The sequence below is a fragment of the Rhamphochromis sp. 'chilingali' genome (assembly GCF_963969265.1).
Source record: "Rhamphochromis sp. 'chilingali' genome assembly, chromosome: 5".
Classification (NCBI taxonomy): Eukaryota; Metazoa; Chordata; class Actinopteri; order Cichliformes; family Cichlidae; genus Rhamphochromis; species Rhamphochromis sp. 'chilingali'.
The window spans coordinates 36,072,834-36,093,742 of record NC_137932.1 but is presented as its reverse complement, the minus strand read 5'-3'; the positions used below and the strand labels follow the sequence as shown (position 1 = coordinate 36,093,742).

At 39.8% G+C, this 20,909-nt stretch overlaps 2 long non-coding RNA genes across 2 annotated transcripts in view; both read left to right on the top strand.

Moving 5' to 3' along the window:
- Nucleotides 1-311: 311 nt before the first annotated feature.
- LOC308396695 overlaps nt 312-20,909 on the top strand; it is an 81,715-nt gene continuing 61,117 nt past the window's right edge. The window contains exons 1-2 of the long non-coding RNA XR_013971605.1: nt 312-505; nt 9,492-9,541. This is a non-coding gene — a long non-coding RNA (uncharacterized lncRNA). The remainder of the gene's footprint in view (nt 506-9,491; nt 9,542-20,909) is intronic.
- LOC308397728 lies at nt 13,656-16,526 on the top strand. The gene is made up of 3 exons (XR_013971831.1): nt 13,656-13,909; nt 15,850-16,005; nt 16,420-16,526. It is a non-coding gene; the product is annotated as an uncharacterized lncRNA (long non-coding RNA).

Sequence of the window (20,909 nt, the reverse complement as noted above, 5' to 3'; positions counted from 1 at the left end):
AAGTATTCTGATTCTGATATGCAGTTGTCAATGTATATACAAAGGTCCAGTTCCAGTCAAAGAAAAGCAGTATGTTTTGTTGTTGTCTCGCAAAGACATCAGAGCATTTGAGCCCGAGTGGCTCCCTTCCACACAGTAATACAGGGCTGCTCCTTTGACCTCTTGTGTAACATTCCTGAAGGACATCCTGAAAGAGAACAATAGCAGAGAACAAAGTTAGACAGTGGTTCCCAAGCTTCTATCCACCCCAGGCTCTGCACTGACGTAATATGAGGACAGACATGATGGAAATAATACAGTGAACTTTTGGAGCTTTACCCCTCCTGTTCTTCCTTCAAAAGCAGGTGCAGAGTACCACCTTTGGCACCTTTGAAAACAACTTCCACCTTTTTTGTTTTGTTTTATTTTTTTGCCATTTTTGCATGAATAGTGGAGCAGTGAAGATGGACAAGAAAGTAGGGAGAGAGAGAGAGAGAGAAGGGGAGGAAATGCAGCAAAGACGCAGGTCAGACTCAAACCCAAGCTGCTGCACTCCAGCTATGTGGCTACTTAGCTCATTTAGCTCAGCAACCGCTGAGCTAAATGAGCTAAGTAGCACCCAGCTACTGTTGAACCCATTTGTTCAACAGTTGTTCAATGATTTTTGCTAATATTTCTGCAGTTCTTCTTTGTTGTTAATGTCTTTAATGTCTGTGACTTTTTAAAAAAAAATGGTTTTGGTTGAATTTGCCTGACAGTTGCCACAAGACACAAATTTAATTTCTGAAAGTACTGTATGAAACCTCATCTGACTGAACCCTTCCTTATTTACACTGCAATAGGCCTGAACTGCTGGGGGCTTTCCACGATACACAGTTTCTTGTTTATTCACCTCTTTTCACTCTCTAATACTAAGAGTGGTGGTTTATACACCACTTCACATTTAATCATTAGTTACTACTAATCTCTGGATATCTTCCACAGTGTGTCCTTTGTCAAATCTCCCTCTCTTTGCCCCCAACCAGTCATGGCAGATGGCTGAGTATAGTTCTACAAAGTTTCTTCTTGTTTAAAGGGACCTTTTCCCTTCTTGTTCATAGCGTGTCATATGACTACTGCACTTTTTGTGTATTATTGTCTGTGTGTGTCAAGTTATGAAGAAATCTTAAGATGAAATCCTGAACCTTTCACACAACTTCCAGTTTTAATTTCACTCCTTTAAGAAAGGAAAACTGATGCCAACTTGGGGCCTACTTGCATATAGTGAAATACGTCAGGATATGCAATGCATTTTGCATCACTGACATCTAACTTCAATTTAAACGCACCCTTACTAGGTATGTACAAGGTATGTAATATGAACCACATAGTCTTAAGGAGACAACAGAGCACATTAACCAGATGCTTGCATGCAAACTTAGTATCAATTTAAACTATATTAGTAATAAATGAATGTCTAAAAGCTCCATCTTTTTTGGTTTACAGTGAATAGTAATTTAAAAAAGATAAAGTTAAATGCAATGCTTCAATCAGCCATTAACACTGACCGTAGAGTTGGTGTGCCGACATCCAGCATAAGAACAGAGTAAGTCATCTTTAAGATTACTGAGATAATTATTACTATTAGTGGCTAGAGAGGGTTTTCAATTATTTATAACTGGTTTTATAAACGAATGTATTTAGCAAAATGTAAGAGCAAAAATAATAGTGAGGGGTTATTATTTATTTTTTACCCAATTGTCCACTTTGAATACATAATGATTATGCTTCTATACTTTTCAAACTGTATTTCTAGATCTCAGTGAATATTATGATGAGAAGCTACAATGTTTAAGGTCCAGTTTATAATTTAAAAAAAAAGGTATTCTTTAGTTCATAGCAAGTACAAGCATTTATAAGAGTTTATAATACAGTCCTTCCGACCTCTGCTATCAACACAATGCAAACATTGTATAGAAATTTTTGTTGTTGTTCTCTGACTTGGAGAGAAATCTGGATCTAATGAACTATCCCTTCTATTTATTTGACTTCACACATCTGCTCAAACAGCCAAAAACGCAGACCAGATATTGTTTATTGATGGACAGAACCATCTGCACTGCTAAGAGCTTTGTTATCTCCCCTAAAACCAAGGTTCGTAGGGGCCTCTGGAACAACAATAAAAGTAGGGTGAATCCCCCTCTTTTTGAAATACATAACAGTGCAGTTACCACTGAGCTTTGGCACCATGCTGCTGCATTCCACTGGATCAGCTGGGATGTAGACAGTGATACAGCAGAGCCTCTTATTCATTTAACTGAAGTACAGGGGCTGTATGTTTTCTGAATTTGAAAATAATAAGTGAAGATTATAGAAATGATAGCAAACTAGTTATTATAATCATTAGTATACAATGATGATTGTATGATCCACTCAGCAATGTGAGGAATAAAATTAACTTTTCAAATAACTAACTGCCATGAAGTTTTTCTCTTCAATGGACTGTGTCCAACATAATTGCAGAAAGCTTTGCAGTTAGGCATAGTTTTGTCTACATGTACATTTGAATGGGAGAAGCAGATATTTAATGCAGTTAGAAACAAATTCATATATTTACACTTTCCACCAGATACATAACCACAGTGGTTTTCTTGACTCAATTCTTTTCCATGTGTTGGCCATTATATCATCTATAACTTTAGGAGAGACTTTGCAAAATATTACCTAATGTGCATACATTTCTGAAACGGTAAATGTATTGTTGGCCATTTTATTAAGATAATACCACTCTTTTATTAACCCTAATCCGTAATCAGTAATCTCTTGAGATAAAGAAATACTTTGTGCAAATATCCACTGTCTTTGGATTTGAACCCAGTACACTCTTGCTTCCCAGAGGCAGTACAACTCCGTAGGGGGGTTGGGTGGGAGCCCAGTGGTGAATATAGAGAAACTCCAGGGGCCTGCTGAGAGGCCCTGAGTAGGAGCAACTTAACAGAGGCCCGCTCATGGCTGAAGAGATGGGATTGCCCAGGACCCTGGGAACAGGGACAGGTATAGGGTCAGGCTCAGTCTTTTTTGGTGCAACAGTCTCTGAGGATGTCCCAAGTAGCAACAGTCTTTAGAAAGAGAAGTTATGCGAAGCTAAATACAGTTTCTGAGCTGGGACCACAAATTATGGTCTCTTGGTCCTCCTGTCCTGGCTCACCTCTTCCTGTCTTTCTCTTCCTTTTTGCTTGCGCTCTCTCTCTCTCTCTCTCTCTCTCTCTCTCTCTCTCTCTCTCTCTCTCTCTCTCTCTCCTCTACTCTGTCTATTTGTACATGTGTGCGAGTTGACCTCATCCCTGTGTTTCAGGAGAGGAACTAGGGTTCCTGCTCTTTGGTTCCACATCTGGTAGTAAAGAACTCACCTATCCCTGTTTTGATCTTATGTTAAGTTTAGGTTCTCTGAGTGGTTTATGTTAGGTTGTTTATTCCTTGCTGTCAGTAATTATGTGTACCTCCCTCAGTGTCTAGCCTTGTCTTATGTTTTGTGAATCTTGTCTCTGTTTCATTCGTTCAGTCCCTAGTGTTAAGCTTGCGTGTCTTGAGTTTATTCTGTGTGTTTCCTGTCTTATTTTGATAGTCCCTGTCCTGTGTGCAGTGTGTCTGGTTAACAAATCAGAGTCTTGTTAGCTCTGATTTGTCCCAGCTGTGTTTCCCTCCTGTCTCCCATTCCTTGATTGCTTCCTCTGTGTATTTAAGCCTTGTTTTTCCATTGGTCTGTATTGTGATCTACCTCATCCCATACTGTGTGTTCTGTTTAGTTATTTTTGTTGTGTTTAGTAATAAAGCTGTGTTGAGTGCACTTTTTAGCCTCCGTGAGTCGTGCTGTCCTCTGTGCAGATTGTCTGGAGGCTAGTGAGCTGAACTTGTATCTGGTGAGAGAGATTCTAAAAGGAAATTAGGATCCACTTTTGTTTTTTTTTATCTGGAACCCTGGATCGCACTACTCTTTTGCTTGAACCATTTCAATATTTGTGTGTTTGTAAATAAACTTGTTGAACTTTTAGTTTGAAGTCATGTGTTTTAATTCAATCCATCTGAGCTGTTATGATGGAAAAATCCAGCCAAGAAATGGACTCAGTGAACTTGGAACCATTGCGTTGTGGACGGTCTATCCAGGAAGCTCAACTTAGAAGACATGAGCAGATCACCACTATTTTCAGATCCTCTCGAGAGAACCTTACCCACATCAGAAGTCTCTCTAGGTAGGACAGAGAGGAGTTGGTGATTCTCAAGACAGTGGGTTTTTTTTTTGGTTTTTTTTGTTTTTTCTGATAGAAAAATAAAACATGCTTCTTACAGTGCTAAAATTGCCTTTTTGGTAAAACTGCTGTAGAGATAAGCACTAAGATGGGGACAGGTGGTATTAAAGACTAATCCAAATATTTCTTTTGTGCACTTATTGCCAATTTCAAAAATGTGTTTCATAAAGGCTTGAACCCTGACACAGCCACTCTTCACATTGAAACGAGCTAAGAGGAGTCTAAGACGCCTGGAAAGAAAGCAACTGGACTTCTTTAAGTTTCTTGAAAATGTTTTACCTCTAATCCAAGAAGCTTCTTCAGTTTTAAAACCACATGGTGGTTACTCCCTGGTATTTAAAGCCTAGTAGCTGTTGTCCCGAAAGAGGGACCCACTATTAATCGTGTGACACATGAGCTAGGTTGTGAAAAAGGGTTATTATCATTAGAGGTTTCAGGGGAAACCATTTTGAGACTTTGCCTCACCCTATCATGTGATCTACTGAGGCCACTTGACTCAAGATGTGAGCAGTGTTTGAGGTGTCTGGGAGGGGATCTCAAAACTGCATTGTAAGTGGCAGACTGTTGGTGTCATAAGCCACCCCCTCTGTTCAAATGTCATCCACCTTTGAACAGAGGGGGTGGACATAAATTGCCTGTTTCACTCATCTTGCAAACTATCTGTGTTCTCTGACCAAAATGTGAACATTATCATTCTCCAAAGAGTCACATTTATCTTTTAGGTGCATCTGTACTACTGAGTCCTGTTACAAGACTTGTTATAGGTGACCCCAATAGGTTACATAAAGGGTGAGGCAAGGTCTCACAATGGTTTCACCTGAAGCCATTGTTGACAATGACCCATGCCTTTCTTCACACCCTTCTCAGAATCTTCTCAGACGAAAGCTGAAACATCGTCAAGAAATTTAAAGAAGTCCAGTTGCTTTCTTTCGAAGCTCCTTAGATTATCATGACCTGGATAACTGAGAACCTGCACACACAAGTTAAGAGAAGTGTGACAGATTTTTCTGTGGATTTCTGGATACAGTCTGGGATGAAAAGGCCCTCCAAGGCACATTTCTTCATAGTTTGTATGATAAATTAAAGGCTTAACTAGATTTCCCTTACTCACTAGATAGGTTAATTTCTATGTGTATCAGATCAGATGACCACATTCAGGAGCATCTGAGAACATGAAACTACAACTTCAATGGTCAGGAACAGGAAAGCAGTCAGCAGGACTGACTGTATTCCTGTTTTGGAGGAGTGGACCTAAAAGACAGAAGTGAAAGTGAGTCAAGAGAGAGTGATGTACAGTCTATGGCTACGTTCACACTGCAGGTCTTAATGCTCAATTCCGATTTTTTGATCAAATCCGATTTTTTTGTCTGCTTGTTCACACTACAAATAAAATGCGACAGCAAACGCTCTCTAGTGTGAACGCTCAAAGTGGCCCGCATGCGCAAAAGAAGACGTCATACACAACGCGCTCTGTTTAGACCCAGAACAAACTATATTGTTTGACTGATGGCCTTAATATAAAGACTTCGGACTTCATGTTTCCCGATTTTTGCTTTAAGTTATTTTGTTATTTACATAATAATGTAGATAACCTAATAATGATCCTTATTGCTGTTTTAGAGGAGCGGTGCTTCAAAGGATAGTTGCAGATTTCTGTCAGAACCTGCAGGTTATGCAGTACAAATAAAATGTTAACGTTTCTCCAACGTTGTCTTCCCAGCAGTTTCACCGGATGGCCAGGAAGCGTTCGCGATGTCGTCTCGGGTGCTGATAATTGGCGTCTGTCTTGTGTCAGTGACGTAAAAGACGGATTTAATGCGACTTGACCATTCACACAGCAGTCGCTTTCTGAGACATCGGATATGTATCGGATTCAGTACCACATACGAAAGTGACCCAGATCGGATTTGAAAATATCGGATTTGTGCCGTTCACACTGTCACACCATGATCGGATATGGGTCGCATAGGGTCAAAAAAATCGGATTTGATGCGCTTTCGCCTGCAGTGTGAACGTAGCCTATGTAGCTTGGCCGGGCCCATTTCTCACCTCTCTATCTTGCCCAACTTGCCAACCCTTGCTGATTCATTTTGATCTGCTCCTTGGGGCCACCTTGTCAACTAGCAGACTCTATTGTCTAACAAAGCCTGAATGAGAGGCCATGGAAAACAATAAAACTGCCTGTATTGTAGCTGGAATAATTGAAACATATTCTGGTCCTGTAGATGCTCGATTATTTTTTTTTTTGTTGAAAAGAAACACAAGCCTCTTTGTCCCTGTACAGACTTCCATGGTTTCAACAAAATAACTGTCAAGAACAAATATCCTTTATCTTCTTTCTTCATCTTTTGAATTGTTACAGGGAGCCATCATCTTCTCATTGGACCATTAAAATGCCTACCATTTGGTGAGAATAAACCAGGGGAAGAAGTGGAAATCAGCGTTCAACACTCACTTGGACTTCTTAGGATATTTTGTAATGTCCTTTGGTCTAAATAAAACACCAACTGTTTTCCAGGCCCTTGTAAACAAAATCCTCCAAGACTTCATTTCATCTTTGTTTATTCTGATGCAGCTTCATCTTCTCATGATCCCCCCACAAACAAGAATTCTGCATCCATCAGGTGCGCCAAAGTCTCCTTGAAAGTAAACTCCTTAAAGTGAGTTTAAATCAATGTGAGTTCCACATTGATTCAGTATTATTCCTCTGGTTCCTTGTCAAGAAGGGACAGACTGACCTGACCAAAGTTAAAGAAGTAGTAGACTAGCCTATTCTTCCTAATTGTAAGCAGCTCCTACGGTTCCTTGGTTTTGCTAAAGAATATTAATTCAAGACTTAAGGAAGATACCCTTACTGTTTACTAACCTGAAGACCCAGACACAGTAACAGACCAGCTAATTTCTTTTATATTCTTTCCAAGTTCAGGTCTTAGATAATACATTGAGCCCATACTGCCACATCACCCAGAAAAAAAAAAGTTTCTGTGGCCATGTAGATCTTCACCCATTAAAATGGCTCTTACCAAATCTACTGTTCATTTGGCTCCAAGGTAGCCCATATCTGATGAAGGCGTCTAAGTGCTGTGGTTCTTAACCCCTCAGGTAGCATAACTTGATGTAAGATGTTAGGACTACCTTACCGGAAGTAACGAGGTAAGTATAGGTACCTCCAGCCTAAGGCTGGGAGATGGAATTTTACTTTAAGAGTACTCAGAGTGATTAGCACTTTAAGAGTCCAACTACTGCATTGATAGCAGTTTGTAATGTCTGCTTTTGCCTTAGTGCCTCTGAAAATGAATGGGCAATGGGAAGGCCATCCACTTACTCCTGCTTGAAACAGTCGGGAATGGCTATGGACTGGTGAGTGAGGGATTTAACTAAGGTCTACCCAGAAGTGGTGGCTCCAACAATAGCTACAGTTAATGTTCATGATGTTACATTGTGAACTGCCAGATTCTCTTGCCTTCCTTCTTGGCTGCGTAATCATTCTATGGAATACCATAAGGATAGCAAGAGACTGCATTGGCATCCAGATTTTGTTTTTCTTTGTACTGAATGATTAGGTGAAAAAACTGGACAACCACTTATACCCTGTTGTATCAAGATTTGTGGATGTCAAAATGTACATAAGTATGTTGCTGTCAATCAATACCGTGAAGTCTGTAACCTAATACGTAGTCAGATAATGTTTCTGTGACTGCTGACTTAATGGCCAAGAACTCGAACCTATGAGCTGGGTACTACCTTACACTCTCTCACTCTTTGAACGCCTATGACTTGCAAAAGATGACTGACCATCTTGTACCTGATACAATTGAGTTTCTAGGGCAGTGGTACTGGCATCCGTATATAATCCGCAAATCCAAAGACTGGAGCTTATTTTAGCTTTGTTATTATCAAAGGCCTCCTGATGTAGGGGTGTCCACTAGTGACCAAAGGGCTCCCTTTGGTTGTTATAATCTGAGTTTGCAATTGTCCTTGGTTTGTTATTCAGTTTCCTAAGTGGTGACAAGCTGGAGGCTAGTTCATTAAGTGCTCTGGCAATGATGGTGTACCCATGAATAAACCTCTGGTAATATCCAGCAAATCTTAAAAAGGACTGAAGTTCTATAAGATTTGAGGGGATTGTCCAGGTCTTTAGGACCTCAACTTTCTCGGGGTCAGTTTCCACCCCTCTTTCAGAAACAATATGGCAAGGTATTTTACCGAGTTTTAGGTTCATATGGCCCATGCACATCTTCATCAATATCTTGAAGGTTGAAGGTGTATTTCTCAACCCCTGCGGCATCCCATTAAATTGGGCAAACAAATCAAGTCTTTGTCATGATCCTGGGTCTTATGACCCAGCGCTTTCGGGGTTTTTTTTTTTTGTCATTTTGTGTTTTGGTTTGAGTCCACCTTGTTAGTTTAAAGTTTAGTCTTAGTCCCTAGGTTGTTATGTTTAGCTTTTGATTGTTAGATCTCCCCATGTCTTTGGTCCCGTGTCTTCCTCTGTGTATCTGTGTTCATATAGCTCTGAGTTCCTGTGCCTTGTGTTTTATTCCATGTTTCCCCAGCCCGTTATCTCTGTGCCCCCCCCTCCTCTCCGCATCTCTGTGTTCATATAGCTCTGAGTTCCTGTGCCTTGTGTTTTATTCCATGTTTCCCCAGCCCGTTATCTCTGTGCCCTCTCCCCCCCCCCCTCCTCTCCGCATCTCTGTGTTCTTCCTGTGTTACATTTAAGGTCAGTATGGGTCAGTATTTTCAGTGTCCTCCCTGCCTTGTTATGCGTAATTGTCCTCAGCTATGCTCCCCGTGTGTTCCCACATCCCTCATTACCTTTTGTGTACTTATGTCAGAATCTCCCTCTGTTCTGTGTCGCGTCGTCCCTCAGTGTTGTGTGCATTTCCCCATGCCGCCTTGTGAGTTAGTTTTAGTTCTTCCCAGTGTAGTTTCATATCGCCCTTTGCCTTTCTGTTAATAAAGTCGTGTTTTGAGTTTAACCTCCGGTTTACGAGTCCAGCGTTTGGGTCCAATCCTGGCTGCCTCCACAGCACATCATGACAGTCTTAGGGTTGTCTGCTTCCTCTATTTCGGCCTGATAGTAACTGCACCTGAGGTCTAGAACAAAGAACCACAAAACCGACAAGAGCAATTTTGGAAGAGCGTAGGCATCCTTTATGGTTTGCAGATTAAGCTTTATGTAGGCTACACAAAGACGAACAGAACTATTCTTTGTGCCAACAGCAACAATGGGGACTCAGACTCTTGTATGACATCAGAATGAAGGCGTTCCGGTAAGTGTTGTCTCGCACCATCCACATCACTGAGCTTGATAGTGTTTGACTTTGTCACTATGTTTTCTAACAGTTTGTTTTTTGTATAGCACTTGCACTATATCACTAACATTAACATATTTTTCTAATGTTGTTTTGGGGGGTATGATAATTTCATGATTGATTCGTCATTTCTTAATACAACAGGGAGGTGACATAGCCATAGGCATCGTAAAGTGACTGCAATCACTGAAACCATTAAGCCATGGCTGTTCAAGGACAACAGCTCTTTAAGTTTCTTTTTCGTATCTCAAGTGTTTTCAGAACTGCCTGATGTCAATTCAATAAAGGCTGAAAGGGTGGGAGCTTCTGGTAGTCAGAATAGAGGACATCGAGTGTGTGTTTATGAGTGCCTGCTCATGGCTTGCAGAGCGGAGGTGGGAAATAGCCAAGGCCAAAGTGTAAATTTCAATATAAGAGCATACAAACTCTTTAGAAAACGTGATGGTAAGCTCAATATATCATAAATAGGGGACAGACTGATAACAAGCAACCTCCACTTCAAGTAGATCATTTGATTGGTCAGATCTGCAAGACGTTCTTCATAAAAGGACTGGAGTAGAGATGTGACTTGTGTCCAGTTTGTCTCTCTCCCTGCAATATTTACTTGCACTGTGGTTTTAGTCTGTCTGTCTCTCCTCACCCCTATCATTTCTTGAAGACAAATGATAGGGGCCATTATATGTAAGTTTTACTTTGCTCAACAGAGCTCTGACTCTTTTGTCAGCCTGGCTACAGTGCTGAAGACAAACTTAGGGCTGTTTTCATTTTCTTCAATCACTGATAAATAGTAAGATGTTCGAGCTTTACAGAGGGCTTTTTATGGAGCAATAAAGTATTTTTCAAGGATAGATGAAGATTTTCTAAATTAGCCAGATGCCATTTCCTCTCCAGTTTATGAGTTACATGTGATAATGTAATACTGATAACAAGATAATTAACATCTGTGGCAGTAGAGACGTTAGGGTTTTTTGGATGGGGTCTGGGGGGATAACTGGAGAAGAGAAACACATAGAGGTGTGTGAGACTGCAACTCTGCTTCCTGGTTTCAACACTGGATAGTCACATTTTGGGGGATGGACCAGATTTCTAGAAATCTAGAAAGCCAGGATACACGTCCATGCATCAGGAATGAAATCCAGTGTAAAATCTGTGTAAATCATTGTAAAATTCAAATCAAACATGTAGCTTATCAAGAATGAGACTTCCATCCCAGATTTGTCGAAGCACAGGTTAACAACGGCCAACATGGTGCTGGTGGGAACTGTGCTACTTGGCTGGAGACGAAAGAAGAGGAAAGAATGCTAAGAGGCAGCTGGAGAAGAAAGGCAGGAGTATGAAGGTCAGGAGTAGGGAGTTTAACCCTGTAAGACCCAACCCATCAAAATAAGCCAGAAAATTCTGATTTTTGGGAACTGAGATATTTATTAACCCTTCTAAAAAAATCCACATTTATTTTTTGCTATATCATGTTGGGGTTTTTTTGTTCACAACATTTTGACGTTATGGCAAGTATTGATCATACTGATTAGATAGAGGTCTCAGAAACTCATGCTTCAAATATGACAAAGGGCATTATAGGGTTAAATATAGGGACTATTACTAAACAGAATGAGCTGGCTGATATGATGTAGAGAAGGATGGTAGATATACAATATTATTTGTTCAGGAACCAGGTGGAAGCAAAGCAAGGCCTGGATTACTGGAGGTGGATTCAAGCTGTTCTACCATGTAGACAGGAAATGAAAGTAGAGAGTAGATTTACCCTTGAAGGAAGAGTATATGAATGGTGTTGTGGATGGAGCAAAGTGTCAGGATCACAAATTTGAAAGTGGGTGATGTTGAATGTTGTCAGTGACACACATGCCAGTTAGAAGAGAAAGCCTTATTCTGAAATAAGTTGGATTAAGTGGTAGAGAGTGTCCCTCTGGGGGACAGAACAGACAAGTAGGGGAAGGAAACAGAAGTGTTGCATGGGTAGGTGTTAAGGAGAAATATGTAGAAGGATAGATGTTGTGGATTTTGTGTGAGGACTATAGCGTAACATATAAGAGTGAAGGAAGTCTTAATCTGAATCAGAATACTATTAATCCCTAAAAAAAACTACGTGGGTAACAGTTGCTCCAAGACTGTAACAGTAACCGACTAAACTATTAAGACCAGCGGTCCCCAACCTGCATCACAGACCGGTTTATGTCCAACAATATTTTCACGGACCGGCCTTTAAGGCTTTGTGGATGAATACAACAAAATAACCAGTACCGGTACCAAAAAAGAAGATTTATTCATAACACACGGGAGGGAAAAGAGCCAGGGAAACCGAGTTAATAAGAAAAACGATTAAAAAAATAACAATAAAAACTGATAAAAACCCTGAAAACCATAAATTTCACACCCGAGCCTCAACTCTCACAGCCCAGTACCAAACGACTCACGGACCAATACGTCCATGGCCCGGCGGTTGGAGACCACTGATTTAAACAATACAATATGTTACAGATTTGACAAATTTAAGAAACAGCACTAATATATACAAATCACTCAGTTATAAATATCAAGAATTAACAGAGGTGAGTATAAATAAATATCAAGTAAATAAATATCAGATGAATTATACAGAAATCTTACCCAGAAGGTGCAATCTGAAAGAAATAAGAGATTGAGAAGTGGTGTCAGCAAGGCTGCATCTGATGGCAGTCTGTAGGAGCTTTAGGAATTAAGACGTGATTGCAGGGAGTTTGATAAAGAGATCTTGTGAGCCAGTGGGATACTGTTTACTGAAAAGTCAAGGTGTATAACAAGAAATTGTATGTGAGCAAACTGTTGTTTTCGAGTTCTTGAATTGTAGACTGGAATGTTAACATTAAATTAGTAGTCTAATGGGAAATTTGTTATATTTTGGATTTTGTCATATTCATTTGCTTTTTAAAAGTTCATTTTTGCTCATTTGGAGAAATTTTAACCTGGTACTCGTATAATAACCTAATTTGAAGGGATTGCATACATGCAACCACTGGTTCTTTTTCCTTGGAATATAGAAGGCACGGAAAATTGTGGTTCCCATAAGTGTGTCTGTGTGTGTGTGTGCATGCATGTTTGCTTCCCTGTTACTCATCTACTGCATGTGCCAAACAATACTAGGAAATAGGTGTACAGAGGCAGGAAGGATAAAAGAGCAGATATTTCTCCTGTCTGGTCAATGACTCATTATGGTAGCAATACAGCGAGAGAAACACACAGAGAAAGGAAAAGACACACACAGAAAGACACACAGAAAAAGGCTCAGAGGCTAACTGAGAAAAGCACCAAGACAGCTATAGTGTTTCCACAGGGGTACTCTGATCTGGGTTCATCCTGCTTTCAGCTGTAACAATCCCAAACATATAAACACAAAGAGCGTGGGGCCCTCCACGTATCCTACTGAACATAGCTCAGTTATGAAATTGCCACTCAGGTAGGAGAGGAGTTCCCACAAGTATTAACACAGCTAATATTTTCATGGAAGAAAGTATTATTTTTCATTTACACAATATGAACATTATCTCATGTTTTATTAAGCTGTATCCTCTGCTGTCCTCAGCTTGCAAGTTTCCAATGCACAGTATGTTTGCCAAAAATGATTATTAGGTCAGTCAACAGAAAATATTACATGCTGACTTCTTTTTTTCTTTGTGTCTTTTTTATTCTCTTCTTTTTAATTACAAAAAATTCCAATTTAAGGCTTCTCTTATTTGTTTTGCAAGTTTTGCTTTGTGTTTTCTTTCGATCAAAACCAAACCCACAGAACATATAAACTTTTTTTCATATATTTAAAAAAAGCTAAATTGCGTGAAGTGTATGAAGCCAGCTCCCTGAGTACCTTCGTCCCTGTTGTGACAGGCCACCTCAACTGCCTTTTGGTTTTGGACTGCTAGAGTGATGGCAGTTTCAAAGGCCTCAGCTGTGAACAACTTGTAGTATTTGTATTTTAACTTTTAAGTCTGTTTTAAATCTTTTCAAATCTTTTTTGGTTGTGAGATATGGCTTTTGTTTCTAGATCCTACACTGAAAAAAATGCAATAGGGTGGTTGTTGAATTTGCATAGAATTACTTCATATATCCAGCATGACTAATTTAAATTTCACATCTAAACATATTTTTGTCTTTTAATTTTCACATATTCTTTAAGAATATTCATTCTTTTAGAACAAATCATGTTGAAAAGAAACAAGTTAGTCATGTTTTATCCTCAAGCTCCGCCCCCTGGAAAGGAAAAATCGGCTGCACTGTCCGCCATTTTTGTCTCTCGCTTTGGAAAATCTACTACCATCTGGAGTTTTACACTTGAAGGTAAATAAGATTTTAAAGCTAACACACCAGTGAGAAAGAGTGTAGACCCTTTATATATGTGGACTTTTACTGGGGTGTTGTTATTTTACAGGTATGTGGGCTGTTTATCGAAAACCATGAAAGGCCAATGTTAGGCTCCAGTTAGCTAATGGTAACCGAAATTATGCGATAAGCAAATTAGTAATTAACATATATAATGTGAGTTAATATTGTTTGTATATTCTTTCAGTCTAAATTAACAGACTATTACAAACTTGCATCGGTGTCTGTAGTAAGTGGTGGTACCTGCAGTGTCTTAACCATTAAACAAGCAATGTAGGGCCGGGATATGACTAGTTTGTTGAAACATGTCTGCTGCCAATGTGACTGCTCACACACGGTAACATTACCAGCACATAGCCACAGCCGCTATAAACATGCTGAAAGGTCAATCTAGCTTCTGTAGTCAGCAGCTGGAAGACTCAACACAGACCCAAGATTCAGTGTAACGGTTATCTAAATGTTGTGTGTCCTGTTTGTAAGCCCAGAAAAAGAAAGTAAATAAAATGACGACCTTGAGCTTCAAGCTAATGTAAGCGTAATGCTATAGCATAAAGCGACTAATGCAATGATGAGGTTGTTAAATTAGTAAAAATACAGTAAATATATCCAACATGAATCATTTATATTTTTGGTCTAAACATAATTAAGTCTCACGCCTTTCACTTGTTTTAGAAGGATGTTCAGTCTTTTAAAACCAGTCATATCAAAATAACAGAAACTAGTTATGTTTTCTGTTGAAACTCCACCCCCCGGGTGTGTTCTGCGAGGGAAAATTCACTGTGGCGGTCCGCCATTTTTTGTCTTCGCTTCGTTTACGTTTGGTGCTGAGCTTTACTTTGTCGAAGTAAACTGAAAACTACATGTTTGAGGGGAAACAAAGAGAACATCCATTAGATGGGGAAGTTTTTCTCATGAATTGCTGTTGAGCAACATAATGGAAAAAACAAGTCATTCCTTAAGTTAACTAACGATAATGCTAGCTTAAGCTGCGGGACACTATTATGTGCATTAGCTTTTTTTCAGTGTGTGCCCAGTCACATTCGCTTGTTTTTTCTCAGTGAATACAGACTAACAAACTTGTGTCCATTTAGTTAACTGGTTGTACCTAAAATGTTTTAGTTAAACAGTTAAATAAGCTAGTTTGCCATGGGGTGGGCTCTGTGTGTGTGTGTTGGGGGGGGGGGGTGTCTTCACTAAAGTGGGTTTATTTAGGGCATGACACCTATGCAGTACTCATTAGGAGAGGAAGTGCATGACGTGGGGCTTTATTTCATGTTCTGGGGCAGTGAATGTAATGTACTGATAACATGTTAAAGACACACAAAAACTCAACAAATTATTTTAACTGATTTATAGAGAGACTGAGAGGAGGGCTTAAAGAGATAAAAATAAAGACAATATAAATATGTTAAATTTATTTTTTCTGTATCGATATATGGTGCTTATCCCTGCTGAAGGGCAGATTGGTGTTGCTTCAGAACAATTCTCTAGTGCTGTTACGTAGAGGTGTTACAGTTAAGGTTTTAATAACATTATTTTATTTACTAGTGAAGATTTGCATATATTATCTCACATTCTGTAAGGTAAATTTTCTGGAAAGGTCAAATTAACTAATTTAACTAAGTATTAATGAAAGACCTTGATGTGTATATGACAATAATAGATGTAGTTTCTGGGTCATTTGGCAGAACTGCAAAATGGCCAGAAGGAGGCAACTGCTGTGGTTGCAAACAGGCTTTGGGTGGTATGGAAGTAAGGGCAACTATGGAACTGCTCAGCAACATGGGACCCATAGCTAATAAATAGTAATATGACAAAAAATAACAACTTTGTGTGGATGTAACCTTGTGAGATTTGAGATTTTGACAGCATTTTTATGTGACAACTTCTCTTTTTAGATAAATGCAGAGTTTAAGCGCATTACCACCATGCCACTGCAGTCCAGATTACTCTCGCAGATAGATGTGCTATCTGACAAACTAATAAAGGTCTTCAAAAGGCGATGAGGCCAAATAGGAAGAAGACTTCAGAACATTCTGGAGCCCACGGCCCAGGTAAGAAAAAAATTAATTTGTGTATACACTTTAGGGAAAATAATAATTTTAACAAAATGCTGCTTGTCACTCTATGCCAGGAGTATGTTGAAAATCACCTGGGATTTTCACAATTTACCATGGGTGCGTTTTTTTTCTTCTTTTACCTGCATTAGAACTGTGTGTGGAGTTCATAGTTGAACACCTCTCTATGCTCTGACAGTATTCTGCTTCTTTGCATGGAGATTTCATTTCATTACCTTTTTAAGCATTCTGAGGACTCAAGTCACATGCTATAATGAATCCATTTTTGTTCACCTAATGTGTTAATGTTAACATTTTTTGGAATAGTGACACAGATTAAAATAAGATTTGGTATAATGTTCTTTGACCAGTGTTCTGTTTAATTAAATTTTGGAATTCTGCATTTTCTAGGCCACAGATGAAGCCATTATCCAACGATCTAATAAGGAAACAACCATGGGAATTTACATCATAAAGTCAAGAGATGCCAATGGCAGCCCTGAGGACATCGGGATAGTTCTTGAAGGCCAGAGAGTCTGGCAGGATTTGGATAACTATACCCTAGCAGCTGCAATGCTGTTTGGACTAATGTACACTTTGAACCTCACCTACCCACTGGAAAAGTATACCTTCGAGGTATTATAGAAACTGGTTATGGAGCTCAAAAGGAACAGCCTTTCAAAGAAGGCCCAGGTTTTCAGGACCAGACTGTACGATTGAACAGACGGCAAATCTCCGTTAACGAGCTACCGCCGATCGCCCCGTGCATGGGGCTAGACGGCCAACACGTTAACGAGCTAACTGCGCTAACCAATGGCGTGTCCAGCGGGGTGGCCTGGGGGGGGCACAGGCCACCCTCCCAACCAGACTGGCCACCCCAGGTGCCACCCCAAAGGCAAAACAATACAATTCAATCAAATATCAAATGTCCGATTATGTTTTCACGGTGAAGCTCAGATATCCGAGTGTAAGTGAATGCAGCATCGGCTTCTGCGCTATGCGCATCACGTTAGCAAAGGTAGGAGAGCCAAGTACGAAAGACGGCACCGCTGGAAACAATTTTTCGGTGAAAGAAAATGACAGAATAAATGTCCCGGTAAGTAATATTAAGTTTGTTGAGTTTAGTAAACTTCGGTGAAATTAGAATACCAAGGAAAAAATAACACTTAAAGAATTATTGCAGCCCTCGAATATTTCAGACAGTATGCTACTGAGGGCAGCTAACATAAGAGTTATGAGTTATAAGATATCATCTAAGTCGTAACATTGCTGTATGGAGCTGCAGATTTGGTTGCATAGCTGGACTGGCCATCGGGCATACCGAGCATATCCCCGGTGACTTATTTTTTTTATTTTATTTTGTAAGGGCATGAACAATGAGAGGTGGTGGATTGGCCAGATGCAGGTCGATGTGTAAAAATAACTCAGTTGTTTGGTGGTGGCTATGGCGGGGCTTCCACAGAGGCAACAGGTGGATGAGGGAAGGGGAGGCAGGAGGAGAGCCCCGAGGCAGCCACCAGTCCGAGTGTCAGGTGAACTGAACTTCAGGTAAGAAGTTATGACCTGCAGTCTATCTGGGTCAGATATAAACCAAGTTTAGGTGCAGTTTATTTTTGTTGTGCTGACTTTTTACTGTCAGTTGCAATAACTCATACTGCCCGAGCTAGCATGAAGGAGTTTCTGTACAGCTGTTCAGTTGCTATGATGTTACTGATAGTGAACTTTATTTTATTCATAAGGTTAGTTAGTAGAGTTGCCAACGGCTCCTTAAAAATGGAATGGTCCCTCATTCAGAGAAAATATTATGCGTTTGGTATTGAGCTGAGAAGAGATGCAGTTTGTCCCAAACTTCAGCTAGAATGGAAAAAGACACAAAGCTGGATTTATTCTGTGTGTTTACGCTGCACAGCTGCCTCTTCTTCTCTCATTCTCTCCCCCTGCCTCTCCTGTTTCTACTTCAATCATGAAACTGATCAATGATCAGCTGATCGGCTTTTCTCTCTTGTTTATTTATCGCCCACTTTGTGCCAGAAAGAGGAAACCAGCAGATGTCGCGCTAAACAACAGCAGCACGTTTAAGCTTGATCAGCTGTTGTTAGAATTTATTTAATATTAATTTCTAGTATCAGCTGATGTTTGCTGGAGCCACAGCTGTAAAGCTGCTGGTCATGATGTCGGTTTGGATATGTGGTGAGAGGGAAACATGAAGATGAAACCAGGAGATGTCCTTACTGAATCATCAGAGCTGAACAGGTGATGGAGAAACAGGTTTACCTTTTAGGTGACAGGAATGAGTTGAAGGGAAGTTATGAACTGTTTCTGAGAGACAAATAACACCAGGATCCTTTTTTATGTAGCTGACAGCTGGTAACTGTGCAGGGGTGGGTCTAGCAAAGTTTTGCCAGGGGGCCAGGTAGGGAATTAACAGGGAAAGGTGGAGCACAAAGAAATTACTTTTCTTTCTTATTCTCATTTAAAATATCTAGCTTTTATTAAATAATTATCTAAATCTTACAACCAAAGTTTTTATCTGATGTAAAATGTATAGAAATCATACATATACCAACAAGACTGTACATCACTGTCCCAACAGCATTTGTTTTCATTCAAAGGCTTTATGGTTTTAATACCTGGTGGGTCGGTCTGTAGTCAAAATGCCCGATTTTCTGTCCCGGTCCAGCCCTGCAGGTTAATACTGGCAGTGTCACCATGCCAGCTGACTGTATTTCATCATCAGCCAGTGTTGTTCTTGATCAATATTACCAAAGTTTACCATAAGGCAGCATAGAAAGTATTTACTTGCTTTCAGGTTTTATTCAAATGTTAGTCTTTTCAGTTGTTTCCCCACTTTTTTCCTGTTTCAAAATCAAACACCAGTTTGTGAGAAGATTATCTTCTTTTTTTAATAAGCAGATAAAGTTTTACATTGGAACTGGCTAATTTGTCAATTGTTTGTTACAAATGTTCGTATTTTAATATTCAAAAATGTTTTTGCCCAAAACATATGTGCACTACATGTCAGTAAAAATGCTATGCAAATATTGCTGTCCTTGAATGCTGAGTAAGCACTGACAAAGCACTGATTGTATCTCTTGTACTTTATCAACGCAGTATCTAAAAACTTTGCACCGTAGTGGTTAAAATCTCATTCTAATAAGCGTTAAAAGCGCATTCGGTTATTAGGTTTATAGGATTATTGAATTATGGTTAACGGTTGGTAGAATTTTTTTTAAACATTATCTGCCAATTACATCTGCCACCCTTCTCCAAATCTGTGCCCCTACCTGGCCCCCCCAACAAAAATTTTCTAGACACGCCACTGGCGCTAACACACTAGTTCCCACCCATGTAATTGAGCATTGCATGGCACATCCAACATACTGTTTTACTTTAGTCCATGACTCGCTTACCTTCAGGGTCATACGTCACATGAAAACCAAAATAATTCCAAACGCCAGATCTGAATGATCTGAATGTTGCAAGGAGAGCTTAACTTCTGTCTCGCTAGCTTGCCCTGCGCTCTTCCTTCTGACGATGCTGTCTGTGTTGAGCGCTCAGTGAATCTGCACTCGACTACTCCGCCTAGGCTGCACTGTCGAGCCTAGGCGGAGTAGTCGAACGCAGAGTCATTTAGACAGCTGTTAGCACATGATTCTCCTTATATGTTTAATATGCTGCTGAGAATATAGCCCAGAAGAAGCGGATAGTATAGCTTTTATTTTGGAAAGAGCCATTTCTCTGTAATAAACTCTCTTTTCCAAAGATGAGTGATTCCTCAATCAGATACAGGGCTCGCAAAAAAAAATCGCTAGCCCCGGGACGTCGGGCTAGCGATTTTTTTCAGTCGGGCTACCAAAATCTATCTCTGCCCTGCCCGTCAGGCTATTGTAGGAAGGAAAAATATATGTCAATGCTTTTGCATTCTTTCGGAAATGTAGCTGGGTAATTATGTCATTGGCATCGGTGAGCCACTGTCAATATGTGACATATTGCAATCGCGTTTGAATTTGCGCTTGTTTTTTTGCTTTCACTTTGCAATTGCGCGAACTGTGTATAGAGAGCGACAGCACTGATCTGTGAGTGATGATAATTTGTGCACCAATTCCTCTGACATCGTCTTATTAATCGTTAGCTTACTATGCAAACATGACAAGTGAAATCTCCCGCAGCTTAAACATGTGAGAGGTTGATCGCGCAGAGAATCGCTGAGCTTATGTGAGTGCGTGTGTAAAAGCAGCAGGATATATATTTGACTACGATGACCTGGATGACTGAGAACCTTCACAGACAGATATATATTTTAGTTCTGCTGAGCCAAATAAGACAGGTCAGGGTGAAGAAGTGACAGCCAAAGAAAAGCTTACCACAAAACGGAGAAGTTATGACAAATGAGACTATAAGGCAAAAAGAAAGTGCAGCTTTATGGTTTCATGGACAAAATAATTTCTGTGGCTGCAATATGACGAGCTAAATAACCAGGGCTGCACATAAGTGGTCCGCAGGTGCGCATTCGCTGTCAAAATAAAAAACACGCACAAGGGTTAGGGTTAAATTTAAAAACTGTACTTTTGAGTTAAAATATATATTTATAATTTTAATAAATGACAAATTAAAAAGGCATGAACATTTTTTTGTATCGAAAAAATATCGAATCGTGACACCAAAGTATCGAACCGAACCGAACCGTGAATTTTGTGTATCGTTGCACCCCTAATATGTATATATATATATATACACACACATGTATATACACATATGTATATGTGTGTATGTATATATGTATGTGTATATATATATATATATATATATATATGTATATACACACATACATGGAACGCCATAACCAAGTGGCCGGCATAGTGTACAGGAACATCTGTGCCGAGTATAACCTGGAAGTCCCG